The sequence below is a fragment of the Streptopelia decaocto genome, assembly GCF_964273445.1.
Source record: "Streptopelia decaocto genome assembly, chromosome: 1".
Lineage (NCBI taxonomy): Eukaryota > Metazoa > Chordata > Aves > Columbiformes > Columbidae > Streptopelia > Streptopelia decaocto.
The window spans coordinates 72,161,672-72,187,564 of record NC_138663.1 but is presented as its reverse complement, the minus strand read 5'-3'; the positions used below and the strand labels follow the sequence as shown (position 1 = coordinate 72,187,564).

General features: G+C 39.7%; 1 long non-coding RNA gene across 3 annotated transcripts in view; it reads left to right on the top strand.

Annotated features, from left to right (window-relative positions):
• LOC309446003 overlaps positions 1–25,628 on the top strand; it is a 101,764-nt gene extending 76,136 nt beyond the window's left edge. The window contains exons 6-12 of one of the 3 annotated variants that reach the window (XR_014185397.1): positions 6,162–6,236; positions 8,362–8,541; positions 15,628–15,720; positions 19,059–19,127; positions 20,155–20,207; positions 21,745–22,188; positions 24,959–25,628. This is a non-coding gene — a long non-coding RNA (uncharacterized lncRNA). The remainder of the gene's footprint in view (positions 1–6,161; positions 6,237–8,361; positions 8,542–15,627; positions 15,721–19,058; positions 19,128–20,154; positions 20,208–21,744; positions 22,189–24,958) is intronic. The other 2 variants (XR_014185396.1, XR_014185395.1) reach the window with 2 other exon arrangements.
• Positions 25,629–25,893: the final 265 nt, after the last annotated feature.

Sequence of the window (25,893 nt, the reverse complement as noted above, 5' to 3'; positions counted from 1 at the left end):
TAAACTCATTAGTAGCCTCATTAAGTCTGCATGTCTTTAGTGCCTGCTTCTTTTTCAGGTATTGATGCAGAGAATTGCATTGCTATATGTGTGGGAAATCTTTGAGTGGCAAAACTCTGCTCCTCAGCTTCCTCCCAAACCCCGACCCTCCTGTTTGTGTAGAGTTTAACTCCTCTTAGAATTGAATTCTCTGGAAGATTCAGCACTTCCTTAGGGCTTTTACCTGTGTTGGCTCTAAATTCTAATAAACCATTTGACAGCAAAATAACTCTGAGATAGACTTTTCCCCTTTTATGAAATATTTGTTCAGCACATTGCAGAACATGGATTTACCTCAAAGGTTACATATCTTCTTTGTTAAAGATGAAATAAAGGATCAAAACAGTATCAGATACAACTGCTGATTCAGCACAGGAACAAAACTTTAGCATAACCTACTGAGCCCTGTACTTTCTGGCTACCTAGCCTGGCTTTCTTGACCAGCACACTGGGAATCCTGTGTCAGTATTCCTTCTAGGCCCTTGCCATATTTTGCATAAATGAGCAGTAAGTTTGCTTCACATGGCTCTCAAGGAAAGTGTATTGTTCCCCCAAGCAGGTCCAAAGACGCTGCGAAGCAGTGATGTTCTGAGGCTCTCGACCAGACACTGGCAACGCACTCTCGGCTGCTCGTGGGTCAGTCCCGGAGGACACCCTTCTGGTAGAAATTTCTGTAAGCAGGCACATCTGCTGCTGCATTCACAGTTTTCATAATTGTTTTCACAAATGCACAGCTGATAATGTCTGTGTTTTCTTTTTGTTGCCAAAGCTTTTTCCATGGAAATTTTTGGGAAGGTACAAATCATAGAATCATTTGGGTTGGAAGAGACCCTCAGGATCATTGAGTCCAATCATAACCAAACTCTAGTGCTTAACCATGTCCCTAAGAACCTCATCTACACACCTTTTAATAACCTCCAGGGGTAGGAAAGGCATTGAGGTAATAGAGGAAGTGCAGAGGAGGGTGAGGAAGCTGGTGAGGGGCCTGGAGCACAAGTCTGATGAGGAGCGGCTGAGGGAACTGGGGCTGTTCAGCCTGGAGAAAAGGAGGCTGAGGGGAGACCTTGTCGCTGTCTGCAGCTACCTGAAAGGAGGCTGTAGCCTGGAGGGGCTACTCTTCTCCCAAGTAGCAAGTGATAGGACGGGAGGAAATGGACTCAAGTTGCATCAGAGAAGGCTCAGATTGTATATTACAAAAAAATTCTTCCCAGAAAGGGTTGTCAGGCACTGGAACAGGCTGCCCAGGGAAGTGGAGTCCCAGCACTATGTATTGATGGCTTACAGTAGCCAGCAGTTTCACTGTGAAATGCTCTACAGTGGATCAGAGAGACACGGGAGGATCTGTATTAGTTATATTTCAGTTTCAGGACTTGTCCATCTGCAGTGATGTTCTTCCTGCTCAGACTGTGTTGCTGCACATAACTGTGAATTATTATAGCCTGAGAAGTACATCGCAATTTCAATATGTACATATATTAAAACAAAACTTTGAGAAATACAGTGTCCTCAGTAAAAACCTGAGAATGACCAGCCTGGACCAGACCAAGGGTCTGTCTGGCCTGCTGTCTTGTTTCCATCACTGATTAGTAGACTGTAGTTATGGAAAAAATATAAGTGGTATGTGTATGGAATAAACAGGCAGAAGTGCTGTGGCCACTCAAGTTAGTCACATTACATGTGGAAGATCACCATGGACTATAGTTGCCATAGGCCAGAGCATTCTTATGCTAAAACCTGCAATTTGTATGATTGGATTCACAATAACATATTTTAGCATGTGGGCCTGCACAGTACATCTTGTCAAACAGCAGACAAGTCTGGGGTTAAGTCCATGTATTCTGGCCATTTGCAAGCGATCTAATTGTATTAGCATTTTTCTATTGTATTTTATTATAAATGTATTCAGCATTTATCTTCAGTTTTGATTTACCTTGATTGTTTCCATCTTACTTCAGCATAAACCGTATTCTTCAAGTCTTTGCAGTTGTTTTGAGGACTTTGATTGTAGAAGCAATTTTCTATTGTTGGTTAATGTGGCATCATGTCACCAAAAAAATGCATTTTGCATAGAAGTAAAGTTGTACCGTCAGGCTGTGGATCCTACAGGCATAGGAAATAGCTGTACTTACTGCACCTAGGATGTCTTTTCAAATATGAAATTATTCAAAAAAAATATTCATAGCCAACACTTTACTAAAATGGGATTAGTGGTGACACTTCATGGAGATTGTACTTCAGCCTTGTCCGTTGCATTTTAGTGGAGTTCACCGCTGAAGTGTCATTCATGTAACTGCATTTGAGCACAACTGCTATTTTATGCTTTTCTTATGTTCTCTTACTTCTACCAAGATTATCTCGAACAGGTGAAGCGGAAATGAGTAATAGTTTTCTAAGATACATTTAGGAGATTCTGACTTCTTTTCTTGAAAGTTGAATGAAGTCCCATAAAGCTGAAAAATAAAAGCATCAAACCCAACAGGCAAACACTGCTGACACTAGATTGTTCAAGCATAATTTAGAGCCCAAATAAGTTTTTATTAAATCAGATTCCTATTTCAAGATAGCATGTATTAGTCAACCATTTTAAAGGACTAAAACTCTAGTCTGGTCATGACGGTAGAGGTGATATCTCTGAAATGGCTGTAGGCCCGTACTACCAGTTGTGGTTAGGTTGCTTTTTAACAGTATGTCTCAGTGAACAAATGCTTTAGCCCCTGTGAAACAGAAGTGAGCATTTGATTCTTTTACGAGTGCTATTAGTTGGGTAAGTTCAGGATTTTTCTTTTCGTATTCTTAGTAGTAGTTGGAGTGAGTCTTTTCCTATGGGAAGACAATCAACAAGGAAGTGACTCTTTGAAAGTTTTGTGTGATATATGTATATTAGACTATTGAAACCTTGTTGCTATAAGCTGTGTTAGTATTGTATGTTTCTGAAAGGAAACAGTTCCCTAAAGAGAACTGCTCAGAGCAAGTGCTTTTAATTCTTCACAGGAATTTGCCACTAGTTTCAGATCTTGGGTTTTCCAGTCAAGAAACGCAAATATTTTCAATCCATGAATCAGGTGGCATACACACAGATCTTTGAATATTGAAGAGGAAGAACGTTAAAACTCCTTAAGAAAGAGTAGTCAGCAGTCTGACCAGTACAGGAGGAGGACAGAAGGAGAGCCAGTAAAAGTTGGGAAAATTAGCACAATAGTCTAGTTAAGGCTCAGTGTAAATTACAGTTCACTAATGTTTTGCTGCGTGGAGGAAATAATTCCTGTAGAAGTGGGACAATGGAGTTCCACTTCCAGAAGACAGCTAAGAGGTAACATAGGTTCAAACTTACTGCTCTTGGTGGCAAGTCCTCAAAAAAAATACTTGCATGCTATTTCAAGTGGTCAAAAAAAACAAAGCAAAACAAAACCACAGCAATGGGGTTCCAATCAGTCATGTTGTTTTGAGAGGCTTTAATCAGTTAAGAAGGATAATTTCTCCTTTTTTTTTTTTCCGTGAAGTAAACATTTTGCATTGCTATACAGTGAACTGTGGCTTTTCCATTTTAGTGGACTTCACATGTCAGCTATACAACGTTTGACACTTTGCATTGCACTACTGTCAGTATGTGTAAGAATCGTATTTCAAAAATAATGAGTTAAAACAGCAATCCTGCTGTACTGAAATCTGCCATGGTAAAAGAGTGGCTTATACCACTGGCCTTCAAAAATACATACTTAGATTAAGCGGAAACAGGTACATTGATTCCCACTGTCAGCCATTAATTCTCCAGGTTATCCTTAGCACCCTTTTTTGGTGTGTTGGATTTGTGAGGAACCACCATCTCTGTGACTTTGGCTAAAACTAGATGTAGATGTGCTTAACTATCTCCATGTGTAGATACTAAGTACAAAGGACAATTTTACTCTCAATTCTAGAGATGAATTATTGTTAGTTCTTTGACTTTCAGGCTGTATCACTTTGCTGTCTCAAATACTGTAGTTAACACACTCCTGCTGTGCGCCTTCTCTTTTTGCTTTTACTCACAATGTTAAAATACAGTTCTTGCTGAAGAATGTCATATTTGTTGCTTGGGGAATAACAGATCTAATGTTTGGTAATGTCCTGATTCAGAGCAACACACAAACACATCTTTAATTTGAATTCCATATTGAAGTAAGGCCTTGAAACCCTTGAAGCACAGGCATAGTACATTTCAGAAAACGGATGCAAGTTTAATATGCTTTTCCTTGTTGTACATTCTCATGTTTCATCTGGCAACTCCTGCTCTTCTGTGATAAATCTAAGAGGGAGAAATTTCTTCCTGACTCTCTGGAGAAGGAATTTAAGACCCAGTCATGAAAACACTGACATGACTGAGTAAAGTTCTTCATGTCTAAACATATGTAGGATTGTAGCCTAGGGTAATAATGGAATAGTCTGAAAACCATGTCTATAAAATCTCGATATGGCACTGTATCAACAGATCTTCTTTACACAGCTTTAAGGCAGTCAAGTTTTGAAGAGTTTCTTTATCTGTAGCAGTTCTGTCCCATCTTGTGTCTGGACTTTTTTCTGCCTGTGGGTTCCCATTGGCCACATGTCTGACAGGCTAAAGATTATTTTCGTGTACATTTTTGTACAGTACCTGTATTCTATTTTAAGGAAAAATATACACATGCATTTTTCTTCTTTACTAATAAACTGAGTGACAATTTAAAATAAATTCTTTCAGCTGTTGTGAATGGTACACAGATGTACTGACACGTTTCAGAGTAAGTCAAATAGAGAGTGAAGTATTGTCTCACTAAAGGAGCAGCAGAAGAGGAGCTGGTCTCTGACCACTAAAGCAAAATAAAGCAGTGCTAAGACAGCGGCTTTCAGAAAAATAAGCCAGACTGTTCTAGTACTTAGGTGAACTATGGAAGCCACAACAAATAAGAGAAAAATCTTACCAAAGGAAAAATGTGGGAGGAGTATAAAGGTATACTGTGGCATGAAAGAACAATACTGAAACAGGTGGGGGAAGGCAATGAGCTATATCCTCTTTGTGTCTATCTTCCTATTCCATAGATGAAGACAATAACTTTTCTGCTGTGCAGTTGTGAGGATAGCGTTCAACAGGAGTTGTGAAGCACTTGCATATTATAAGAAATGCCAAAATAGAAGGTGTCTCCTTTTTTTTTTTTTTTTTTGAGGAAAACAGTGTTCTAAAGAGATTTGGTGGGCTGTTGCATATATACAAATTTGAAGGACGATGTGGAGAAAAGTAACCTTTCTTCAAAATCAGCAGTGGAATAGGCTGAATAATGCTAGAAGCAATAAGAAGTGAATAGATTTAGCATGCGGTCTGACAAATAGGCAGAGAACAGTCATAGCATCACTTTTTTGGGATCACCCGGAATAATGATCTAAAGTATTGTTTTTCCTCCTCTGTAGTTCTATCACTATTACCATACAAGAAAACAAAATTGTTATTTCACCGTACTGTATATATTTTTATACATAATCAATTATTTCTGTATTTGACTATGATTTCAAAGCATATGCAAAGGTATTACTGACACAAATGCATTATCAAAAAATGTTAGTATCACTGGCTACTGAGGCTAAACTGCCAAATACTACTTTTTATGAATAATTTATACCTGATGTATTGATGTCCATGCTTGGTTGATTAGTCAGAGCACAGTTAATCTTTCTACTCTGAATCGATACAGTAATTTTAAAGGACTAAAAGCAAGGCCGATATTCAGGAGTAAAGGTTGAAATATATTTATCTGGTAACTTTTCTTTAAAATTGCTTAGCTGTGAAAGTAGAGGAGACTTCTTTACTTGAAGCTTTCAAGGTTTGTGGCAGCTAAACTGTGTAGTCTCAAAAATCTTAATCATCTTACTTCTATGAGGGTAAAGTCATCCCTCTGCAAAGTGCCATTCATGCCCCACTTACGCTTGATTAAGGCTTTCAAACTAAGTTTGAAGTGAGACGCTGGCCTTCTACTGAAGCACATTTTTCACCTGCAGAAAAGCCTTTGGAAGCCCTGCATTTAATATCTGTATGTCTGTTTCTCACTTCCCCGCCCCCCCCCTCATAATGATAACATAATTTTAATTATTTTTTCTTCTTTCTTTTTTTGAAACAGAAAGAATGACTTACTGGAGAACCAAGTTAGTGGATGAAAGTGAAGATGGGTCACCTATGCAGAGGAAATGACAAGGTATACCTAGCAGTCACACTGGAGATTCATTTCTTGCTGGTGCTTAGGTCTTCATGGTAGATTACTTCTGGAAACAGATTTTTGAAATGGTCCTCAGAAACCTCGAAAAAGGTGTTTTGACAAGAACTTTTTTCTTCAGTTCGATTGCCAGAGTAAGCAAAGTAAGTATTTATATATTTATAAATATCTTTAAGATACACCTTTAAACTCTTTACTATGCTGAATTGTAGCTGCATTTCTACAGGTAAAGGGCAGTCACATTAATGAATTTGTTTTTTGGCAGAGACCAGCAAAAACAACCCTTCTCCAAACACCAAACTGAAATCCCTCCAGACACTATAAGTGATCATTCCTGAAACTTTAAAATAATAATTTCATGGATTCATTGAAATCATTGTACTCTCAGTGCAGGAGTTCTACTATTTTCTCCTTTTTTAAAAAATTTTTGTCATTTATAACCATTACAGGGGGTTGTCCTAGTACCTGTTCTGCACTGCATTTGAAGAACATGGTTTTTTACAGTTGTCATCCCACAGATTTGTAACTTGAGGAATGCTAAATCAGCACTACTAACAACTCGTGTCTCTCAAATATTATCGGTAATGTGAAAATCCCTCCAGGCACTATCAATGATCATTCCTGACTGGCACAGGGCTATACGCCACTTAAGTTCTGAGGTTAAATGTTACTTCAGTGATGCATAAAATTTGTACTGACCATCTGCCCAGCATTGAGTTTAACCCATTAATGAATAAGCCTCACAGTATCACTGCGAGATAGGGAATTATGATCTCCATTTAACAAGTGATAAAACTGAGCCTCGAAGGGCTTGTGTAATCATTTCAAGTCGTACAGGAACTATATAATAGACCCAGCAATGAAAGCCAGATCTCACCTGACCTGCCATCTTTCCTCCTTGGACATCCCTGAATTTGGTATCCTTTTCACTATGTTCTGTCATGTGTGGAATGTGTACATCAACAGCTATGCATTCTTTATGCACAGTTTTAACTGTCAAATTCTTATGCAAAGAAACTTAAAAGACACAGTCAACGTGAACCGTGAACCACACTTGTCCATAAAGAACAACATTAGACACAATGCAAAAAGGTCAGCATAAACAGCACCAGATGGCCTTCAAAAATTGAGCAAGTAAGCACAAAATGCCAAAAGGGAGATCTGTTATTGTGACCTCTTTTTCTATTTTTTTGCATTACGTTGAGAGGGAAGACTGTGCAGATCTTTCTGTAGTACAGAGAGGAACTGCTGGTATAGGACAATTAATGCTTTTCCTTTCCTTTTGTAATCTTGCTGAACATCTCTTTGATTTCCTTTGGTAAATGTCAGGTCACATGTCGGCTGCTTGCATTCTAAAACTGAGGTATAAATCATCTTCTCAAGTGACAGAAACTGTCATTTTTCCTTGCAAAATATTTTTCTAGCTATATCTTATGTAACTGTTACAGTTGTTGACATTTTCCTTAAAAGCCCTGTTCGTTTGACACTCGAGATTCAGTATAAAGCTATAGGCTGGAACAGAGAATTCTTTTGCCTTTACTTGTATCTATTTCCTTTACCATGCGTTGAAGAAAGGAATATTTTGCATTTCTGAGTCATGCTGTGGAAAGGTATTTTATTTTTAATATCATTAGAATTTTAAAAGAAGGATAAACTAGGTGAAACATAGGTGAAACCAAGAGTTAGTAGGTGAAACCAAGAGTTAATATGCTTCAGTTGTAGAAAGTGGCTATTAAATTTTGATGGGATGCTGTCGCTGATACTTCAAATAAAATGTTGATGTGGTGATGGAGGTAGTGTGGCTAATGAGTTGAATGCTAGAGACAGGCTGTTGATTTTTATGGAAAATGTATATAAAAAATACATGATCCTCAACCAGACATTCATGTGGATATATCCATAGGAACGTATCAGGTTATAGACTTCTTCTGGCTGTCTTGAGTTATGTCTACAAGAGTATAGCCCTATATAGCTGTGTCTTGGCATAGATAAAGACTGAAAATACTTACCCGCACCCCATGTTTTATCGTGCCTGATTCCTGCCCAGTTTAGGAGCGATATTCTAGCTTTAATAATCTGCTTTCTCTCTATTCTTACATGTCTACAGGAAACTACTGGTACATCTTCCTGATGGGTCTTCTAGATCAAACTTAACAAATATAATAATTTCTTAGAAGAAATGACAGCAGAATGTGGAGTCAATTGGTGTGAAGTTCTTGCTGGCAAGGCCTTCAAGTTGAAGCTTCTACTGGACCCAGCTGAGGGATGAAAGAGAGAACTTTAGCAGGTATTTCAGGTTGTTACCTGTACCAATCTCACCCTAATGCACAGTGAATTAAAGTGTTTCAAAGTTGTTCTGGAAGAATAAGTTCAAGATACACTGTGTTCCTTCTAAGGTAATGCCACAAGGGTGATGTGGAATGTCAGGAGTTTGGTCTTGAGAGCAGATCCTTTAATCGTAACGTGTCCAAGTCCAAATGTTAAATTTTAAGCAAGCTAAAGACCTGCGTAGTAGATGCAGGGTGTTTTAAGACACCTTTAGGAGTTTGAAGACAGATTAAGATGTCCGTATTGACATAGTCTTAATCTCTCAAAACCAGGATCTGATTTCTTTGGTTAAGTATCCTGTTGCTATCAAAGAACAATGCTGAGTTTAGGAAGGGAAGATGGATCTTGATCTAAATATCTCTGCTTTATAATAGGACACTGTATAATAATAATTTACACAGTGAACAGTTGAGCTCAACACAGACACATTAGAGGGACAGGAAAGGAGTGAAAAGTGCCTTCCTCATTCCCATGACAGGCCTGAAAGCAGAGTTTAGAGCAACCTACCCTGCCATCATGTGATTCTGAGTTTGGGGTTTGTAGAATCACAGTTCCCTTCTTGTCAAAGCCAGAAGTAGGAGCTGGGTCTCCAGGAAACAGATTCCCTGTATCAGTCTGCATACTGATGTGATCTTTTCACTGGAGATTCTCAAAGCTGGTTCATGGACATTACAAATTTGTTCTTCTCAGCTCATGAGGTAGGAACATAATATTTTACAGGTGTGGAAGTGAAGCACAGATGTGAGTACTTTAAGATGTATAGCCACAACAGTTGTGCCGGATATTTAAAAGCATTCAGCACGGGTCAGTTTATCTTGTAACGTTTTCAGGGAGACCAACAGCTGCATTGCAGTTTGCCTTTGAAAGTCTGGCTAGTTATTTTGGAGTCTGAAGAAGCCAGGAGAACTGAACTTACTTTTCTGAAAACCCAACCCAAGTATTCACCCAAGATCGTGAAGGAACTATCTGGTACAGTTGTGAAGTGAATCCATCTCTCTCCAATTTCTGCATACCCAAAGCACCTTCCTGCCTCCCAGCTTACTCTCTTTGTTCCAAAGACTTACTTTGATGAGTTTTTGGAAGACAATGCAGCTCTTCTGTGAACTGTTCTCATTAAATCTTTCTTTCTCTTGCTACAAGCTGCAATAGAGGGGGACTCCCCAACAGTACTCTCAGGAACTCCCATAGTGCACATAAGACAATGCTGGGTCCTGAACCCTGAAGCCTCTGAAGACTTACTGGATGATCTCCTTTTAAGACTTCTGTTGGTACCATTTGTCTCAAATTGCAAACCATTGGTAGGTCTCAGAAATTTGCAAGAGTCGGTCTCTCCAGTTGTTATATTTCCCAGGAGATCTGCAAAGAAAAGGAGGATGATTAAAGTTTATGGCCTGAGCAAGAAGAAGTCAGAAGGAACATTTCCCAGTGTTCTTTTTATGAGTTTTTTTTTAAAGAGAAAATGTTTTTCACTGACAGGCCTTCCTAATGATGAAATACGCTGAGTTCTGTATTTGCAAGAAGGCCTAGAGGAGCACACTTTCATTTTATGCTGAAAGACTGCAGTCTTTAGTGCTCTCACTATTAAGATCATTGGAGCCAGAGTTCCCTACTGATGTTACTAAAATGAACTTTAATCAATCTTGAAAACAGACTTTAATAACCTGAATTATGGCCCCCAGTGCTAGATCTTTGGTAGCAGAGTGAGCCTAGCAGTATTGATTTTCTTCTGCTCAGCATTCCGTCTGATATTTTTGCCCCTTGTTAGCAATGTATATTTTAATAAAACCTCAGTTTCTGAAATACCTTTTCCCATTAGTCTTTCCATGTTAAAGTGAAACGTTTTTACATCATTCACATACATTTTTTCCTCATTTTGAAGGAAAGGCTTTTTTGACAAAGATTTTGGGTTCCAAAACCAGTGTAAAAATGGAAACTTCCATCCCTCTCTAATTATGACACAGCTCTTGTCAGTCCCACCAGATGGGGAAGATGAGCCAGAAATTAGCATGGATAGCCCACCAATTTTATTATTTCATTTTCGCTTTTTGCTGTGAGGAGGCAAAGGCTTTTTTTGACTCAACATGGCCTAAAAGGCCTGTGTGTTTAGAAGAACTTTAGAGTTGGCACTGGGCCCTTGTGGCCAGGAAGGCCAATGGCATCCTGGGGTGTATTAGAAGGTGGGTGGTTAGTAGGTCCAGAGAGGTTCTTCTTCCCCTCTACTCCGCCCTGGTGAGACCACATCTGGAACATTGTGTCCAGTTCTGGGCCCCTCAGTTCAAGAAGGACAGGGAACTGCTGGAGAGAGTCCAGCGCAGGGCAGCAAAGGTGCTGAAGGGAGTGTAGCGTCTCCCGTATGAGGAAAGGCTGAGGGAGCTGGGTCTCTTTAGCTTGGAGGAGACTGAGGGTTGAGCTTATTAATGTTTACAAATATATGAAGGGTGAGTGTCACGAGGATGGAGCCAGGCTCTTCTCGGTGACAACCAATGGTAGGACAAGGAGCAGTGGGTGCAAACTGGAACACAAGAGGTTCCACTTAAATTTGAGAAGAAACTTCTCAGTGAGGGTGCCAGAGCACTGGAACAGGCTGCCCAGGGGGGTTGTGGAGTCTCCTCCTCCGGAGACATTAAAAACCCCCCTGGATACCTTCCTGTGTAACCTCATCTGGGTGTTCCTGCTCCAGCAGGGGGATTGGACTAGATGATCTTTCGAGGTCCCTTCCAATCCCTGACGTTCTGTGATTCTGTAATAAAACAGCCTGGAGATGTTTAGTGAATTCAGAGCCTGTCTCAGAGAACTGTAAGTATCTGAAAGGGGCTGCCTTCATTTTTGGCTGGGAAATCTGAAGGGGAGTCACAGGAGCAGTTTACTGTTCAGATGTGAAGAAAGAAGGGGGGCGGGGAGGAAGCTGAAACAAGTGATGTTGCTACTATATCTCTAGGTTTGTGTTTTGTAAATTACAGTAAAGTCCACAAGTGGCATCTTGTATGTGGCCTGCAGCCTTCTGACCTCCTTGTGGAAGGTGACCTTGTGGTTTGGTAGGTTGGCTCTCCGTGAGCAAGTTGTTACTGAGCAGACCGCTAATGCTTCTCCACAGCACTACTGCTGTACCTTTATAGGGACTGCTAAATGATGTGGTATGCACCACAGAGACCACTGTCCAGGGGAAAGTGCTGTCAAAGAGCGAGAGGGGGTTAACCACAAAATATTTACCATTTTAGCGTGCACTGGAAAAAAAAAAAAACATAGCTGAAAACAGGATTTTCCTTTAGCTCTCTTCGTGTGTTGTGGTTTTACACTGACTGCAGAAAAGGTTCTGTATAGTACTGATTCTCCAAAGCAGATGGCAAACAATGATTAACCAGTTCCTTCCAACTACCCACTAATAAGCAGAAACCAAGTTGAACCAGTTATTCATATTGAATTAAGCTTAAAAAATATAATGTAGTTATGACCATAAATGTTCTCATCTAAATCTAAACTTTCCCAGAATAGGGCATTTGGGGCTGAATGTCTTTCTTCAAGCTTATTTCTAGTGGCAGAGAATATGAAAAAGTAAATGATAGTAGAATATGATTATAGTTCTTAATGTAATTTAAAATTATTCCATTTTAAGTGAAATACTGATGCAGAAGGCCAGGACCTCTGAACCACATGCATTTACAAGCCTGTCTTACGCAAAAGTAAGTGCCTTGTATGCTGCTGTTGAGACTTACTATCTTGTCTAAAGCTTCTTTAAGGTTTGAGTAGAAGCACTGCTCTTGCAGTAATATCAAGGATTTTAGATTTATGGCATTAAGAGCTAATGGGAAGCACATTTGCTGTATATTCACGTTCCTAAGCTATTTTACTCATGGCACTTCAAAAACCAAGTGAGGCCTAGGATAGATAAGCTTTCAAATTAAAAAAAAAAAAAAAAAAAGTTTTTAATATTGGTAATTTGAGAAATGGTATATATACTGCCATCAGTGAGATAAATATTGGTAATTTGAGAAATGGTATATATACTGCCATCAGTGAGATAAATATTGGTAATTTGAGAAATGGTATATGTACTGCCATCAGTGAGATAATAATGAAACAGGCTGGAGGCCAACTGTGTAGGAAGCAGCTGTGTAGAAAAGGATCTGGACGTCCTGGTGCACAAGTTGACGTCAGCCAGACGCGTGCCCTTCCAGCAAAGAGCCGGCTGCATCCAGGGCTGCTTTAGCAGAACTACAGCCAGAAGCTCTAGAGAAGTGATTCTCCCTTCTTTCTAGTGCTTGGGAGACTGCTTTCAGAGTACTGTGTCCAGTCTTGGGTGTCCTAATACATGAAGGATACCACCGTACTGGCTTGAGCCCAGTGGAAGGCCACCAATCTGGCCAGGGCTGGAGCACACAGTAACCAAGGAGAAGCTGAGAGAGCTGGGTCTGTCCAGGCTGGGGAAAAAAAAAAAAGAAGGAAAGGGGAGACCTTATTGCTGTCTGCAACAGCCTGATTGCAGGGTAAGGAGAAGATGGAGCCCAACTCAGTGGTGCTCAACAATAGGATGAGGGGCAACGGGCACAGACTGAAGCACAGGAGGTTCCGTCTGAATATGAGGAAAAAATTCTTTACTCTGAGGGTGTCAGAGCCCTGGAACAGGCTGCCCACAGAGGCTGTGGAGTCTCTTTCTCTGGAGACATTCAAAACCCGCCTGGACACATTCCTGTGTGATCTGCTCTGGGTGAACCTGCTTTAGCAGTTGGGTTGGACTAGATGATCTCCAGAGGTCCCTTCCAACCCCAACCAGTCTGTGATTCTGTGACTCTTCTTGGAGGCACACAGCAATAGAAGGAGGGCAAACAGCCACAAGTTGGAATATGAGAAAGACCAGTCAGATACAATGAGAATTTTTTTACCAAAGAGTGGTCAAACATTGAAACAGGTGCCCAGAGAGGCTATAGGTTCTCCATCCTTGGAGGTGTCCAGAATTCAACTGGATATGTGCCTGAGCAACCTGATCTAATTAGATGTGCTTTGAGCGGGAGGTTGGACTAGATATTTCTAGAGTTCCCTTCCAACCTGAATTATTCTGTGGTTCTTTGACTCTATCATAACAAGGACTAAAACAAGAACAATATTGCAGACTTGGACCACTGGAAGATCAAAGAGGAACAACTTATCGAAAATCAGAGTGCAATTAATAATATTGTACATCTGATCAATTCACCTTCTGGCATCAAGAGTCAGGGATTTATGGAATGAATAGTTACCTCAGCGTTTCTTCTGTATGGCTCTGCCTAAAGTGAAACCACAGCTTCATTGAATTTGGATAAGAAAATTCTAATTGACTTCACGAGGCTCTGAATGCTGTCAGCTTAAATGGAGATCACAGGAAGATTCTTTAAAGTCAAATAATAGTTTTAATGTGGAGAGAACTTTAGAGAATGTTTTTCAGTTTTTCTGAAATTGTATTTCACAACCACCAGATTCTTTTAGCATATATGGGTAAAGTTATACTGGTGTTGGAAGGGAAAAGCCAGTATTTCGCCCTCAGCTTCGTATCTGTGTTCCTGTAAGCACAAGCATTTAATTGGTGCGCTAAAAAAGGAGGGGAAATTGGAGGGAAGAAAAGCATCCTTCCCACAATCCCCAAGTTAGAAAGTATTTCAAAGCTTTGAAAACTGTTGGCCCGTTCTGACATTTACAAAGTACATCTTACAAAGAAAGACTATGTAGAAAGTCCAAACCCTATCATGTGAGCTTAATTACACCCTGAAAATGCTTGCTTTTTACAACCAACTGGGATGAAACATAAAATGCAGTATTAACATATAGTGCAGTATGAGGGCAAATGCTCATTCACAGCATTTCTGAAGAAGGGGATGAGTTTTTAACATTGCTTAGTCTGGCTTTATGAAATGGCACTTGTCAGCAGAGTGTATATAGCCCTGTTACTGTTACATTTATACGATTAAAAAAATGCCAAGGGCATGTTTCCTCCTTTTATCTAACCAGCCTATTCTACTTTATAATGTTGCATGTACTATTGACTACAATATTTATAATCGTGTAAATTATATGTGAGAACAGATGATAAATTCACACTGGAGTCTACTTGGCCCTTAAAAATTTTATGCAACTCTGAGGAAAAGCTACTGTTTAAAGAACCATTCTGGAAACCAAAGCCCTTGTTTTAACAGCCCAGCCTTGATCCTTTAATGTGGTCAGTGTTTTGGATGAGTGCAGGTCTACACTTAATTATGAATTTAGAACGATCCAGGAATATTTAAGAACAAAAATACCTCCAGTATAGCGGTTAATTTCTTATGAATAATGGCTTCGTAATGATGTGGTATTTTTCCACCCTAACTTTCACAATATACCCTTCCATAAGAACAGTCTGGATCTAGGGAGTGTCTATCAGCATGTTATTACCAGTTCCAATGTTTGGCATTTGTTGTGATTTTATAGTAATATTAATAACGTATTTTTGTTTCTTTCCCTCATACATCTAAGCCTTCAGAACTTGTTTTCTTTGCAGTGTTTTCCCTGTAGTCATGAGGGATTTTTACATATTTGTAGAGAATCTGACATACTGTAGCTGAAGTATTAAAAAGCAAGAAACATAAGACTTGTGATTCTGAGAACTGGTAATACTGCTTTTAGGATTGAGGAAGACTTTTTTTTAATGGAACATTTATATGCTTGTATGTGAATCCATTACATGACATACACCGTGGTTAGCAACAGCTTTTGTGTATCACGGCTCAGGTTCCCATACACTCCTGACAGTATGTATATTCATGAGATTCATGACATTTTCCTGCATCTGCTCTTATAACAGATTTCATTTCAAAGCAGCATTTCATTGATGTAGTACACTCATGCATTTTACGTATAATTGCTTTCATCTGGTTGTATGATTATTTTGTGACACCTAGTGGATAAATTGATAGTAGTGCCGATTTGAATTTCTTCATTTTGTTGGTTGTTTGGGGTTTTTTTAGATTGTCTTGATAGACTCAATTCTCATTACAAACATGCAGTCTATCTTACTTTCTCTTTCTCTCTTTTTTTTTAGAACTTTGCTTGTGGAATAACCCGCTCGTAGCCAGGTGAACAAACACCCAGAACCAGTTTCGAGGAAGTGCCAAGAGTCCCAAAATAATGCAAGGTAGGAAACGTTTGAAAATTTCATAGTATCGTCAGGATTGCTACATGTGCAGTGTGTGACCTTCACACATCAACTTTTTCTCTTGTATTAGCTTTTCTGTGGTGTGCTTCAAACATGCAGTTCCCTTAGGGATTGATTATACACTGCATAAAGTTGTAAAACGTTACAAAGGAGTACTTATTACCCTATGAGGACTTTTAGAAATACCCATTCCTTTACTGCTCTTAGAGAATGAAATCTGATAAATAATTAAAATATTATTCTATACACACAAGAATGTTTTCAGAATATTTACATCAAGAAACAGAGTCTAGAAATGCCTTAAATGCATGACCTACTTTCACAACTTAGATATATCTTATGAAGTATATCTTAATTTACATGTCATGGATTCTATGCCTGAAGCTTATTTCAGAGTCATTTCTCTTACATGAAAATGTTGAAATACTGTCCAGTTTGTTTGCTATAAATGCTGCAAGATAGAAAAATAGGTGGTTTTATATTACTCTATTTTTATGTTAAGGGGAGGGTAATTAATTATTTCAGTTGCCCCAAGTCTGCTTGCTGTATTGCTGGGTTTATACTATTAGTGTGCACGTTTCTATCTTCAAAGAAGGTATGATATGCTCCTTGCCAAACAGATTTTAAATTCTGAATTCTTCCAGTATCCCAGAGCAGGCATAGGACAGCAGCTTAAGTGATAGCTAAAATAAGATTTTAGTAGTTTTCAAGCAGGAGCTAGAAGGAACTGTAAGGCACATGAATTGGAGGTGAGAGGTTATGTATTTTTCGTATGTGGGGAATTGGAATGAAGTTGTGCAGAGGACATGAAGAAGTTTATTTTAAAGACTGCCTTCAAGATTTTAGATTTCAGCTTTTCACTCCTCAGAGAAAACGTGTTGCATATTTCTACTCCCAAGAAGCTTCAAAATCAGAAAATGTAATACATCTTTAATACCAACCAACAAGGTGCTCTTTGCCTGTGCTCTTCCGAGTTGCTCTTCCTAACAGTTCTCTTGTGACTTTCATTTATGTAGAATTAGGGCCTGTAGCAACAGCATCATGAATAATGGACACAAAGCGTCTAATACACCGCTGAGCTCTGGCACAGACCTGCTCACTCTCTACCACCTGAAGCCCTGCATTAAGTCTATTAATGAATGTTTAACCAGTGAAAGCTTTACTCTTGGGTAAAGAGACTTAACACTACAGGAGGTCTATGGAGAGCCTCAGCCACCTTAGAAAACAGAAGGTGGTGCAGAGGGAGCCGAAACAGGCAGCTCCTCACCCGTAATTCATGAGTGCTCGTTGCGACAACAAGCGCCATGTCATTGTCACTGCTCCACTCATCCCCAGCACTCCAAAAGTCTTTGCACTCTTGGTGCAAATGGCCACAACAATTTTCAGTGGTTCCCCCCTTGCTTTTTTAAGGCCTGTGTCATGTAAACCTGGTGTGGGTCTTAGACTGGGCTTCGCACTGGCTGGCTAATGAGGCTGGTAATCTCATTAGCTGTGCACTGGGTGTATGTATAAGCCTTCTTTTCGGTGTCTTTGTTGTGCCCGCAGCGTGGAATACTCCAAATAGAAAATAACCGATCAGGGCAAAGTAATCGTGACAAAAGCACATGTGTATAATTTTTTTTTTAATCATAACACAACTTGAGACAATATCAAAGGGTGGTAACAAAGCTGTCACTGTGCGCAGAAATCATCTGCTGGTAACCAAAGAAGAACAAAAACTAAAAGGAAAAAGGAATCTCAATAACTAGCAGCGTCGTAAGCAGCAAGTTGACAGAGGTCCCTGGGAGTTAAAGCAGAGCCTGGCGCAGGCTCCAGAAGGAGGATGGAGGAAGAGGGCATGAACTGGGGAGACCCTGCACCCCCAGAGGCAGACAGGCCATCCCAGCTGTGGTCGGTGGAGGCCTGTGCTGCAGGGTGTCCCTTGGCTGGGGAGACCTCTCACTGTCAGCTGCTCTGTGTCCCAACAGGCGCCTGAAAATGTCTGACAGGGTCAATGGAAACACCTCCTTTTGCAAATGGGCTTTTTTGGTCAGGTCTATGGCCTCACATCCTCCTCCCTGCCAAAAAAACCCAAAACAAAACAAGCAAACAAAAACAAAACCACAAACAAACAAAAGCCACCAGAAATAAACAGTCCACTGCAGTTCTGGTTTGCAAGGCCTGTACAGGCATTTTCCCGGTGTTAATGTATGTCAACTTCCAGGGTTCTGCTGCTAGACCGTCAGGTTGAAGCAAACCCAGTGGCTTGAGCCAAATTGCAGTTCAGACCCCAGAACATAATTCTGAAATGGAAACGAATTTTAAGCTTTGAATAATATTTTAAGGCAAACAATCCTATGTGGATTGGTGATTTTATGACAGCTTTTCAATGCTATCCACGATTTCAAATGCTACAGGTCTAAAGTGATCATGACAAACAGAACAGTTTGTAAAGGATGCATTTTGCATGTCTGCATAATAGAAAGCTTATTCTTCATTAGCACTCCAGTAACTTTATCCTGTTTGAGGTGATGGTAAATTTAAGTGTGCATTGATATAAATACAGAATTTTAGGCTAAATCCATGTAACGCCAGGCTATTCAGACCCTTGGTCTAATCCTGGGTCCCAGACTACTAATTTCCTCACTCCTTGTCAGCTGCTTCGTCTCACTGAGGGATAAAATATAAAATAAAAGTGGTATGGAGCAAAGGGCAGAAGACATTTTTCTACCAACGAAAATTATTGGTGCGGTTGTGTTTCTACAGAATGAATTTTGATTTCTTGTTGAGGCTTAGAACATACCTAACAGACATTCCCTCTTGGTGCTTCATTAAGTTGGTACTTGCATATACAGGTTTATTGCATGTCTTTTAAAAAAGAAAGCAATGTCCAAGGATTTAAATCCATTTCAGAGGGAAAATTCAGTTTTCCCAAAAGGAATTTGTGGGTTGAGATTGCGGATAGCGGTTTTTAAGATGTCAGATTGATATTGTTTTCACGATCTTGTGATACTGGTTGGTGTCATTTTCCTAGCTTACATAGGAACTGGAATAAGGAACACTTCCTATCAGTGCTATCACACTATGCTGTCACATAGGTTAGGTGTGATACTCTGTGAATTGCATTTATTAAAAACGTCAAATCTGGTTGACTTATAAGTCAGATAGCTTATTTAAGATTCTCTGTGTAGTGGAGTTTTTTTCTATCAAAAAAATGCTTAAAAATATTATTCAATTGCTTTTGGGATGGCCAAGTATTTAGCAAGGGAGACTGGAAGACTATGATCCTGACTGCTCTCTGCATCAGTGATTGTGCCCAGTTGCATTTATTTTCACAGGGCTCGAGGAGAAGTGAGAAAGGCATGATTTGGAAGAGTTGGACATCACATATCAAATCAAGAATATAGGTGCTCAATTTAAGTGTCTGATGTTTTGTTCAGAGATGTTAAGCAAATCCGGGTGATGCCAGCTGAGTTACGTGAGTTCAACTCTTCCGAAAAAAAGTGAAGATCAGCATCCTAAAATTAGCAAATATTTGCGAGAGGGTGTAATTAATATTTTTTTTGGTGAGTTTGCATTACAATGTAGAGATAAATTGTGAATGTTTAGGAAATGCTTATTGTAAGACGGGTTTTATATACCCGTTCTATTGCTATCTCTGACAAGAGGAAGTAAAGCTGACACATTTTCTTAGCTCTTCTCTTAACAAGAAACAATCTCTAATTTGTCACAGCTTCATCTCCTCTTAGTGCAGACACTCATCTCCCAGATAATCCAGCCCTTTCATTTTTGCTTTTACGTGTGATAAGATATCAAGAGTACCTGCAGCAATTGTTTTCTCGTAAGACGTACCTCACTTGCCCTGGGTGGATTTGCCATATGCACACAGGTTTCATCTCCCCTGGACGTCGGCTTCACCCCGATTTCTGGGCATTAGGATGTGGTAATCGTCATTTCTGCCACAGGGAGCTCAGAAACGCAGCCTGGCGTGATTTCCCCCTCCTGCTGCTGCCGCTCCCGTGTCGCGCCTGGCAGCCATCTTAGGCCTGGGCAGGAGGCCCATCGGGGTGAACACGCCACCTCGGCTGGCGAGTAAGTAGACGGAAAGATTATGCTAGGAAAACACGGAAGATAAATATTTAAGTCCTACAAGACAAATAGCTCATAATACACTGAACGGTTCTGCGTTCCTTTTGGAGTTGTTTTGTTTTTTTTTTTTTAATGTATCTCCTCAAATATTTATTTAGAACACACAGAGCAGCCGGCGATTAGCCCTGGTTTAACTTCTCTTTTTTTGTGGAAGCTCTGAGAGATTCTGAGTGTTTTTGTCATTCTCTTGAATACTAGCTTTTATGGCTTTTTAGCATTCAGAGTATTATGTAAGCAAAACTCAGAAATAAATGCAATGGAAAAGTAAAAATTTTGTCAGTGTAGGTACTGCAGTTTGCAGAAGCAGAAGACGTGATCCCACATCCAAAAAAAATGAGGTGTTGTTTCGATGGAGAACTTTTTCCTAATGTATTCTGTTTTGAAGCATCTGCTTGACATTCAAGGCATTTTACAGCAGTAAGGCTATGAAATGCCTAACATATACGTACAGAACAGGTGCAAAGGTGCAGAATGCCTTTGATGTATACCCAGCCTTAGCTCCTTGTCTTTACTGCTAGTCAGATCTCTGCACACCCATTCAGTTGGTTAAAGCAGCTACCATTAAGCACGTCCCATTTTTTATACTATTGTAAACCTTTTCTGAAACGTGGTATGGGAGTGGTCATTTCTATGGAGGGATTTCCTTGACTTTTGCATGGAGCCACACAAGACTAAGGAAGCTCCTATGCAGGTCTGGGCTGCTAGTCAGGCTACAGTATGTGACATGGAATTATTTAAGCTAATGTATTTGTATGGTTTCAAGTTCTGTTGCCTTTTTTTTTCCTTTTTTTTTTTTTTCCACAGCTGCTCTTTTTCCTCAAATATTTGCAAACAATTAGATAAAGACAGTGCTTTCAGTCAATATGTAAAATTATTTGTTAAATAGAATCATGTTACAGGGCCTATGATGTAATAAAAAGTAGACAAAGGTGAACAAAAATTCTATAACTGATTTTAATAGAATTACTACTCAATGCATGCTCAATGCATGTAATCGTTGGCTTCTACATTCTTTTCTGATTTGTAAGATTTCTAAGGATCTGGAATTGTTGAATTTGACTTCTGTGCACCATAATTTGTGCTCTATTGGATCGTGAGGACTTACTTCAAAACTACTGAGGCCAAGTGAAGGCGTACCATTGATTTCAATAGCGTGCTAATTGCTCCACTTCTTAAAAGAAGTCTCATGTTGACTTTGAGGAAAATGTTTGCACACAAAACTGTCAGTAGGGTTTGTAGAAACCAGAACAGCACACCTGAACATTCTTGCACCAAGTAACCTCACTGATGAGCAAACATCACAACCAAAGTTGATCACCCATTTGGACGTTACCAGTAGGGTAGAGAATGATAAATTTGATCTTCTACTTACAGTCTGGCTATACTAATGTCTAGTTAAAGGTACTATAAAATTAGTATACACAGGCTAACGTTCTTCTGTAGCCAGCTGAGAAAGACAAACACTTGTACAGAGAACTGTCTAGAGCAGGAGCCGATCTGAATCTAATTTTAGAAAAACCTGCACCTGTCCACTGAATGTAGGAGGAGGCTGTGAAGGTTTGGTCCTGCGAGTATTTCCCATTGTGCCTGCCTGAAGTTCCAGCAGAATCTGTCCTGTATTATTAAATACTAACTTACAGCAAAGTTTCACAACTGGGGAAAGAGCTGTCATTTGCCATTTGAGAAGCAGCTGTATTTCAGTAGTGGGTAAGACCATGATATATGTCAGACTTCACAGAAGTCACAGAATCTGTGTTTGTAGAATACTTTTTACTTCTTCAAGGATGCTAGCTAAATGAAGGCAGTGTATCACTTTTGTTATGTTTATTTTTAAATATATTTGAAAATATTGTGTATCGATTTTGTCACACTTAGATCACAGGAAATGGAATCCTTCCCTCCACCAAATAATTTCTGTCTGAAATCCTTGGGAAAAGTTTCCTGCCATGGCACTGCTCTGTCACAACCCTGTTCTGGAAGGATGATGTTGCAGTTCACATCGCTGCCCAGGACCTGTTGAATTCAGTGGGAAAGCTTCCCTTGGCCTCACCGTCCATTGCAGCAGAACCTCAGCCATTTCACCCAACAATGACTCTTGCCAGCAAATGTTTGTGACATTTTCGATAGTGAATAAATAGTCCGTAGGAGCAAGAGTGGTGACTGTATGTCGCTTTGGAAGATAATCATTATATGGAGACATGCTGGAAAGAGCTGATGTGGTCTGCATCCAGACCTGAAGGAAAGTCCTTCCCTTGTCACAAAGCCTCTGAGCCGCCTCCTGCCCTGGAGCAGTCACCGTGTTCCACCTCCAGCCTGCAGGTGGGACATTTACCTTCCTCCTAGGAGCCCAGTGAGGTTTTACATGTGCAAATCATTCTCAGGTTTTTGGGTAGAAGTTGTTGTGAAAATTGCAAAGTGCTTGGTCGGTGTTGTCCCACAGTCTGTAAATTAGTGAGGCTTTTAATTATATAACGACCCTACTTTAAACCTGTCCTCTTTCCTATTACATCATAGGCATCGCAGACTTGGCCCTCTGCCTTTTTAAAAGTGACTGCTGAGGTATTTATTAACATCAGTTCCAAGACATTTTTCAGTGAGTAAGGGAGAGTTGGAATATGGAAATGTCATATTTTTCCTAGTATTAAACAGTTGTTAAACTAGAAACATAACTCTTGCCAGATATTTTGTATGCATGTCGTCTTCAGAGAAAGAAAATGAACATGCGTTTTCTTTTCATTAAGTATTTTAAAGTTCATCCTTGTTTGGTGATCTAGTCAATTAAAATAAGTTTATGAGCAGCTTGTGAAAGCAGAAGATTAATTAATTTTAGATGTTGGATAAAGCACATTCTTTTCCACTTCTGTGAGCTAATGAGTACTACTAATACCCATAATAACAGATCTTACAGGAAATAGTATTACACAAAGTTTATGGTACTTTACAAATAACTATCTCAATATCTTTGTGAATTAACAGACTACTCCTATTTTTGTGGGAAAATATACATTAAGGCAACATGATACCAGAATGGCACATTGATGAAATAACCTTTATCGTTATTATAGTTGGAGAGAATAAGAGAATCCTTTTGAAATGGTTAATCAAAGCTCACCAAGGGTGAACATTTTCCAATCTTCCACCTAGCATTGCACCTAAAAGTGAAAGTCAAGATATATTAGAGATAAGCAGGCAGCATAAATCCCTAAAACATTCAGGCTTTCCAAAATGCTGCCATTGTTTGGATCTATACTTTCACTTCTGTCCCTTAGAGTCACTGGAATCAACTGTAAGGGTAAGATGTTCACCTGAAATTTCGAGTGGCTGGAGGCGTTTGGGTCTGTGGGGTATTTCAGGCTTTTCACTACTGTTTGTTATGGGGAGAGACTGAGAGAGCTGGGTCTTTTCAGCCTGGAGAAGAGAAGGCTGAGAGGGGATCTCATCAATGCTTATAAATATCTCAAGGGTGGGTGTCAAGAGGAGGGACCAGACTCCTTTCAGTGCTGCCCAACAACAGGATAAGGGGCAATGGGCACAGACTGAAGCACAGGAGGTTTCATTTGAACGTGAGGAGAAACTTCTTACTCTGAGGGTGCCAGAACACTGGAACAGGCTGCCCACAGAGGTTGTGGAGTCTCCTTCTCTGGAGACATTCAAAACCCCCCTGGACACATTCCTGTGTGGTCTGCTCCGGGTGAACCTGCTTTAGCAGGTGGGTTGGACTAGATGATCTCCAGAGGTCCCTTCCAACCCCAACCAGTCTGTGATTCTGTGACCCATCCTTTTAATTCTAGATTGGTCCTTTGAACTGTTTTCACCGGACCATCCAACATGAAGAGCTGCTGCACTGAAAGGCTACATTGTTTTTATTCTTCCACTACAAAGCAAACGCTTATACAAAAGTCTCACTTTGAAGTAAATCACACAATACACAGGTTTCCTCCAATTAGATTATGTAATGCTGTTATATTTGTATAAGGATAGGATTTATTTTACACTGCGAGCACGTTATGTGAGGTGACTGAACAATATAAAGGTGTCCACACAGCACTGCTAAAATTCACCAACTTCTGAAAATAATTTTAGCGAAAGCTCCAATACAAATTCTGGGCTTTTTAGAAAAATACTGACATCTCTCACCACACACATGAAGATGATGTTTGATTTTAAATATTTTGTCTAAAAAAACCAGAGGTACCGGGTAGGTTTTTTCTCAGAGGATTATTCAGAGAGTAATTGACCTTGCCAAAAAGCTGACACTCAGAAAATGAAAGCATTTAAAACCCTTAAGTAGAAAAAATTATCGTGCTTTCCGCTGCAGAGCTTTCCAAATAGGTTTCTTTGCTAGTGGATACAGAGAAGCTTCTGCTGCCAGTTTTTACCATGTACATCAATGAGATGTTGAAATCTCTCATGCTGCTCTTTATGTATAGTATACAGAGAATATTTTAATATTTATCCTTTTTGGCCTGCAAGGGCATTGATGTTACAAGACATGAAATCTGGGGCTTTACAGTATTTCCTCCGATACAACGGTCTCAGAATGGACAGAGTGGCACCATTCTTGTTTTGTGCAACAAATATGCACCATGTACAGCTCGCCACAACCTGTAACCTCCTTCTGTGTGCGGCCCAAGTCCACTGCAGTGAAATGATCTTTGCAGTTGATGATGTAACATTGACTTTTATAGATGGCCATGTTGCTGTCTAATTTGGTTAGACATCTACATTCTCCTTTCTTCTCTGCTTCGTTTAAAAGTGTGTTTGTTCCTTGGAGGCAAAGTAGGTCTTCTCTCTGCCCGTCTCTGCAGTGCTCTTAAGATTTAAGTCAATCTAAAAAAATACCCTTTTTTTCACTGTACTTGGTCTCTTGCCTGTCTCTTTCAAACTGGGGGTCCCCATGAGCCATGGTATAATTTTGGTAGTAACAACTGAGTGAGAAAGCTGGTGCTGTGTATGGTTTTCCTTGAGAAAATGCACAGAAAAGCTGCTCTCTGCTTTTGAATGTGCTCTCACTCACCTTCTAATTGTTTCAGTATGCAGTGAAATGAAATAGATACATATGTGTTTTCTCTCACTTCTCTCTTTTTAGGTCTCCATATCAATTTTGCTGAAAGCAGTGGCAGATCACTTCAGTTACCCTGAAATGTGACCTACGTCTTTGGGGTGAGATCTGCTTTATGGCAAAACATGGCTTTAGTTGATCTGTGGGTGGCTGATGCGTCTATAATTTGTCGTTTTCTTTAGTCAACTGTTAAGAAAAAGTTAAGTTAGCTGAATAAGTTAGGCTATTTGCTTTAAAAGTTTGCTTATTTATTAAAGCAGTGTTTATATTACACCATGGGCTGGTATCTAAGTTATTTCCACTTCTTTAGATCTGGCCTGAGTGAGAAGTGCTGTGGTCCGTCAAACCAAGTGGTGGGGAATAACAACCTGCTCAAACTCTAGCGTAAGTGTGAGGTTAGAGTAGATTATAATATAGTGGCAATTTTGCTAGTTGTATTAACCAAAGTCTGTGTAGTATGGTAGGGTGTGTTTTGTTTGGCCATTGTTTCAGAGCTGGGTTACAGTTCACTGGGGAGTGGCATATTGTTTAAGTAGGCCATAACATTTCCTCACAGTCTTGACAGATTCTTGTTCAGTCTTACAAATTTACCTGTGCAGGACTTGGGAAATTCAATTAGAGAAACTCAGCTGTTCCGTGTTAGGATAATAGAGGAATATCTAGAAGCATGTTGAACAATCTGTCTAAGTCAGCATCCATTCTCTAAGTCATAGCGATGCCTTTCTTGAAGTGACAGAACTGGTTTGATAAGATGCAGTCATGTCGGAGCTGGAAGTACAAAAGTACATTTATTAAAAATGAATGCTGTATCCTTCTTTCCCCTCGTGTATCTTATCACTGACATGACTTCACAAGTTGCAAATCTGTTAAATGTTTCAAACATGAAACTAGAGCTCATTAAGCAAAATGTCGACTGGTATATGGCAAACTGTTTCAGACTCAAGACTGTTAATATTTGTCTC